Raw genomic sequence first — 7033 nt, 5'->3', positions numbered from 1 at the left:
GGCAAAAAGAATGGGGGGGGGGGGGGGGGGGGTTGTCATCCAAACCATTACAACAATCTGATAGGCCTCCTAGACGTTATGTGTATAATAGAAAAGGGAAGAGGAATATACTGCCACCTGGTAGTTTGTTGTAACAGCTTTAGTGGAGGTTAGGTCACAGTTGGATACGGGCTGGGGGATGGTTTAAATAGGAAAAGAAGGGGAATTACAGAGGGGGGAATATTGTGGATCTGGTAGGGGAGTGATAGTCTCTCGAATAGCTATTTGAGGACTAGTTTGGACTCTTGTTACTTGAAGTTCTTGAAATTCAATAATAATTCTCCATTAGATACCTATCAATTTGGTATCAGAGCATCGATCCAGATGGCTCAGAAAAGGAATGAAGGCCGGGTGGATTGTCTAGAGAAGGAAGTTGGAGAAATCAGAGAGGAGATGCAACGCTTACCAGGAATGGAAAAGACGGTGATGGACCTTGCTTAGAACGTAATGCAAGTTCTGCAGTCGTTGGAAGAGACACAGAAGGCAGTGGCAGTGTTGTCATTAGGTGGGACACGACGACTGCTGCTCAACGAGAAGATTGGGTAGGGTGGATCCCTGGAGTTGGGGAACCCAGTGTGGGAAGGGATGGCGTCGGATGAGACGAGGTGAGGCAGAAATGGAGAATGGCGCGGCAACTAACGGGAGGAGATGCCTATATTTACGGGAGAGAACCCGGACGACTGAATCTTCCGGGCTGATCAATACTTCGCGACGTACGAACTCACGGAAGAAGAGAAATTAGTTGCCGCCGCGATGAGTTTAGATGGGGATGCACTCTCTTGGTACCAGTGGACTGATTCGAGGGAGGTGTTTGGGAGTTGGGAAAATTTGAAGAGGCGGCTGTTGGTTCGCTTTCGTCCGACTCAAGAAGGGAGCCTTTGTGAGCAGTTTTTGGCGGTGCGACAACAAGGAACAGTGGCAGCATATCGGCGGGAATTCGAGATTCTGGCGACTTCATTGAAAGGGATTTCGGAGGAGGTAATGGAAAGCACGTTTATGAATGGGCTGCTTCCTGAGATCCGAGCTAAGCTACGTCTTCTGCAACCATATGGGCAGGGCCACTTGATGGAAATGGCCCAATGAGTTGAAGATAGGAATTTAGCCATGAGAGCAGCTCGTGAACCAAATGACCCAAATGGCCTAAAGAGTACCAAAATGTTGTCATCTACAAATCGAGGTGATTGGAAGATTGGGGAAAATTTTCAGACTAGGGCAATAGCGGTCGGCGAGAAAACGATGAGCCAGCGACGTGAGATTCCAATAAAGAGACTGACGGAACCAGAGCTTCAAGCCCGTAGAGAGAAGGGGCTCTGTTTTAAGTGTGAAGAAAAGTTCTCCCTTGGTCATCGCTGTGAGAAAGAATTACGGGTTTTATTGCTGCACGAAGATGAGGAGGAAGACGATAACTAGTTTGACGAAAGAGCAACCGAAGAACTTGCACAAATTGAGCCGAAAGACATTATGGAATTATCTCTAAATTCCGTGGTCGGTTTAACTATGCCGAGAACTATGAAGATCAAAGGGACGATCGGGTCAAAAGAGGTAATCATCCTTGTAGACTGGGGCTACCCACAATTTTTTATCCCTTGAATTGGTTCAACAATTAGCACTTCCATTAACTACAACAACTAGTTACGGGGTGATGATGGGAACCGGGATATCCATGAAAGGGAAGGGCATTTGTAGAGGAGTTTGTATTTCAATGCAGGGGCTCACCGTAGTGGAAGACTTTCTTCCACTTGAATTAGGCAACACTGATGTGATTCTAGGAATGCCTTGGTTGGGGACCTTAGGAGACGTGAAAGTAAATTGGAAGATACTAACAATGAAGATCAAAATGGGAAGGCAGTGATAGTGTTAAAGGGAGGCTTAGATAGAGCATTGCAGCACCATAGCCAAGGGGTATGGGTGGAACTCTGTCAGACTTCCACCACTTCGGATTTGAGTGAAGGAGTACAAGAGGTCCCAAAAACAGTTAAAGAAGTATTAGCTCAACATCAACAAATTTTTGGGCCAATAACAGGGTTACCACCAAGTCGTGATATTGACCATGCCATTCAATTAATTCCGGGAGCATCTCCGGTTAATGTCTGACCCTACCGGTATCCACATATTCTAAAGAATGAAATAGAGAGATTGGTGCAAGAGATGCTTGAGGCAGGAATTGTTCGGCCTAGTTTAAGCCCATTTTCTAGTCTAGTGTTGTTGGTGAAAAAAAAAGATGGGAGGATGGAGGTTTTGTATAGATTACCGTGTCCTCAACAAAGTTACAGTCCTGGATTGGTTCCCCATTCCGGTGATTGATGAGTTACTTGATGAACTTCATGGCACAATCATTTTTTCCAAACTAGATCTCAAATCGGGCTACCACCAAATTCGAGTCTGGCAACAAGACATCCACAAAACGACATTTCGCACCCATGAAGGTCACTATGAGTTCTTGGTGATGCCTTTTGGGCTAACCAATGCACCAGCGACTTTCCAATTGTTAATGAATCGTATATTTCGGCCACACCTTCGGAAATTTGTGCTCGTATTTTTTGATGACATATTGGTCTAGAGCAAAGACTTGAAGGAGCATTGTGACCATTTGCAAAGTGTGTTGTCCATTCTGGCGAACCACCAACTGCACGTCAATGGAAAGAAATGTCTCTTTGCTAAACCACAATTGGAATACCTGAGCCATTTGGTTTTAGCCAAGGGGGTTGCTACTGATCCCAACAAGATTTCAGCCATGGTAGAGTGGCCCACACCCAAATCCCTTAAAGAATTATGAGGATTTCTCGGATTGACTGGATACTACCGTTGATTTGTAGAGAGATATGGAGCTATTTCTTGGCCTCTCACTCAGCAACTCAAAAAAAATGCTTTTAATTGGAACCTAGAGGCTGAGGTAGCCTTCCAAAAATTGAAAACAACTATGACAACAATTCCTGTTTTAGCTTTGCCCAACTTCAATCAACTCTTCATTGTAGAGACGGATGCCTCGGGGTATGGTTTGGGTGCTGTTTTGATGCAAAGTCATAGACCAATAGCTTATTTTAGCCAAGTCCTCATAGCAAGGGAGCGACAAAAGTCCATATATGAAAGAGAGTTAATGGCTATTGTTTTAGCTGTTCAGAAGTGGTGTCATTATCTGCTTGGTCGCCACTTTATTGTGCGAATGAATCAAAGTAGCTTGAAGTTTCTACTAGAGCAAAGAATAGTGAATGAGTCGTACCAAAAGTGGGTCGCAAAGCTATTTGGGTATGATTTTGAAATTTAGTTTCGGTCGGGATTGGAGAATAAAGTAGCTGACGCCTTATCTCGCATCCTCATTTCTATGGAGTTAGCTGCCCTCATGGTTCCCAGTCGCATAGACACTTCGTTGATCAGTTCACAAGTTGAAGCTGACCTGCACCTTGCTAAGATTCAACAGAGGCTGCTGGTTGATCCGGATGCTTATCCTAGGTATTCCTTGGACCATGGCATTCTCCTCTACAAGGGGTGCCTAGTCCTTTCCAAGGCCTCACTCCTTGTTCCAGCACTTCTTCAAGAGGGCCATGCTAGCGTGGTTGGAGGGCATTCCGGGTTCCTACGAACTTACAAACGACTCACAAGAGATTTCTTTTGGGTTGGCATGAAAAATGACATCAAAGAGTTTGTGGAAAAGTGTCTAGTATGCCAACAAAATAAGACCCTAACTTTGTCGCCTGCTGGGTTACTACAACCACTGCTTAATGGGACGATGTGACGATGGACTTTATTGAGGGGCTTCCTAAGTCTGAGGGTTATAACTCCATTTTAGTTGTTGTGGATCGATTGAGCAAATATGTTCACTTCTCATTGCTCAAGCATCCTTTCACAGCTCAAATGGTGGCTGCTGTCTTTGTTTGGGATGTTGTCAAATTACATGGATTTCCTCGTTCCATTATTAGTGATCGTGACAAAGTATTTCTTAGCCGATTTTGGACGGAGTTATTTCGGTTGCAGGGTACTTCTCTCCGCCATAGTACCGCATATCATCCGCGAACGGATGGACAAACGGAAGTGGTCAACCGTTGTGTGGAGACATACCTTTGATGTTTTTCATATTACAAGCCTAGACGATGGTCTACATGGCTTTCATGGGCAAAATACTGGTATAATACCACATTCCACTCCTCCAGTAATACAACACCGTTTCGAGCAGTTTACGGGCGAGACCCACCACCGTTGATACGTTTTGGATAAGATTCCACCTCTGTTCTGGCAGTGGATCAGTTATTGCAAGAGCGTGATCTAATTTTAAATGAATTAAAGGATCATCTCTGCTGTGCCCAATCCATAATGAAGTCATCTGTAGATGCTCATCGTCATGCAGTCCAATTTGAAGTTGGGGATTTTGTCTATATAAAGCTTTGTTCGTATCGTCTTCGTTCCCTTGCCAAGTGACCAAATGAGAAGTTCTCGCCACGATATTTTGACCCTTACAAAGTGGTGCAGCAAATTGGTCAATGATTACTACTCAAAAAGTGTTATTTCATAGCTTGTAATTAACTCTTTTAAACACTTTTGAGTAGTAGTTATTGCCTTTTAACCCAATTAACATGTTAAGGACCCTTGCAATCACTTCTAATCAATTTGTGTTAAGTTTTGGTGTTTTGATAGCTTTTTGATCACCAAAGCAATCCGAGATTGAGGAGAGTTATTTGGAATCTATGGCAAAGAAATGGAAAGCTCAGAAACATGAAGAACCAAAGCTTTGAAGTCCTTTGCCATAAGCAAATCCGGAATGCGAGGAGAGAAGCAAAGAGGAGAAAAACAGAGTGAAGAAAACAGAGGACAACAGCTGCAGTCTTCTTTCGCACTTTTGGAGCACTTCACAAAGTCCATTTTCTACATGCTATATACCATTTCAAAGCTCAGGAAGTCAAGAATCCAACGCTTCAACCCGTGTATGATTTGGAGCTGAAAAGAGGAAGTTACAGCCTTTGGAAGACAACTGCATCAAGCTGAAGGAAGAATTTTGCCCGGCTGCGAAATCACCATTTTGTTGCGAAATGATTTCGCAGCCTTTTTGCACAGTGCTGTGGAATTCCTTTGAAGTTTCACGATGCGATGGAAGCCAAACACCACAAGATGAAAGCCAACTTCGCAGCGCTGCGGAATCAGCCTTTTGCTGCGAAGTGATTTCGCAGCCCTTTTTGTGCATCTGCGAAATCTCGCAGACCTCATTTTCACCTGCGAAATGGTCCTTAACGCTTCCCGATATTTGCAACCGACACTTTTAGATATTTTCTTTAGATATTTTTGTATAAATTTCCATTTTCTCCTTGTATTCAGCCACTCATGTAATTCCTTAGCTAGGAAGTATCCAAGGAAGGGTAAATTACCTTCCTATATATGACTCTCGGAGGAGCTTGTTCCAGGAGATCCATCATATATAATATATCATATATAGAATCAACGAACAAAGCACTTGCTCTGTTTTTCCTATATATTCTTGTTTTCTCGTTAGTTTTCTTTCTAGCCAATCAAACTCTGAGGATTTTTTCTCAGAGGATGAGAGGCTAGGCTCTTTGTCTCTTGGAGTGAGGAAAGCCGGGTAAGTTCCCTCATGCATAAATTGGAAGTTTTGTTGTTTTAGTTTTTAATGAAGAGAAAGTGTGACTCGTTAATGGTTTTTATCTTTTTAGTTAACTTAAAACGCCTTTAAATCACCTGGGCCAACACTTGGTAAGGCAAGTGATCTTCGTCCATGGAGATTCACTAGTTTACTCCTTGCGAGCCTCTGGGAGGTGACTTGAAGGTAGGATTTTCTAGAATAGCCAACACTTGGTAAGCTTTTGGACTCCAAGGAGACATCCATTAGTTATCTCTTGCGAGATTTTGACGGGTAATCCAAGGTTAAAGATCACCTTGAATGGCAAGTGCTAGGTGAGAGGTATGAGCCATTGCAAGATGCATCAGTGAGAGGGATTTAGTGTTTGAACCCATTAAAGGGATGCATCTGTACAACACCGGTTGGAGAAGGAACTATATGTTAATTCTCTAATGCGAGGAAAAGAAACAAGTGACCAGAACTCCCTTTTTGTATGAGGAATCTGAGCCTAGTGATCTGAAACTCTAAGAAACACTTTTCTTTGTAAATAAAATCAGTTACTATTTTTGGTTAGCTTAAAACCAACCTTTTCCACCAAAGATTATGTTTTCTTTTAAAGCTAACCTTGAAATGAAAAGACACCAATTCAGCTTTGAATTAATATCATTTGTGAAGTGAAAACCCATCCTAGTGAACGATCCTAGAGCCACTATGCTATAGTAGCTTTGTCTTTGCTACCCTAGTATATGGTGTAATAGGTTATAAATTTTGTTGATTAATCCCTCAATCAAGGAGCACCAGTTGGACACGAATCAGCTGAGACACCAATTAGGCATGAATCAAATGGCGCCGCTGCCGAGGATGGTGCCACTTTGCAGTGATATGATCTTTTGAGAACACTTGTGATCTTCATCACAAGTTTGGTGACTTTTCTTTTCCTTTTTACTAACTCTTTTTATTTGTTTTTGTTTCTTTCTTTGTTCATATGTTAGTATATCTTTTATTTAGTTTTTAGTTGATTACTACTCAAAAAGTGATATTTGATAGCTTGTAATTAACTCTTTTAAACACTTTTGAGTAGTAGTTATTGCCTTTTAACCCAATTAACATGTTAAGGACCCTTGCAATCAATTCTAATCAAATTGTGTTAAGTTTTGGTGTTTTGATAGCTTTTTGATCACCAAAGCAATATGAAATTGAGGAGAGTTATTTGGAATCCATGGCAAAGCAATGAAGAGCTCAGAAACATGAAGAACCAAAGCTTTGAAGTCCTTTGCCATAAGCAAATCCGAAATGCAAGGAGGCGAAGCAAAGAGAAATTTGTCATGAAGCATTCTTGATGACAGTCATTTCAGCCACTTTTGGAGCACTTCTTGAAGTCAAAATTATGCATGCTATATGTCATTTGAAAGCTTAGGAAGTCAACAATCC

The sequence above is a fragment of the Vitis riparia genome, chromosome 18 (assembly GCF_004353265.1).
Source record: "Vitis riparia cultivar Riparia Gloire de Montpellier isolate 1030 chromosome 18, EGFV_Vit.rip_1.0, whole genome shotgun sequence".
Classification (NCBI taxonomy): domain Eukaryota; kingdom Viridiplantae; phylum Streptophyta; class Magnoliopsida; order Vitales; family Vitaceae; genus Vitis; species Vitis riparia.
Note: the sequence above shows the minus strand (reverse complement) of the source record.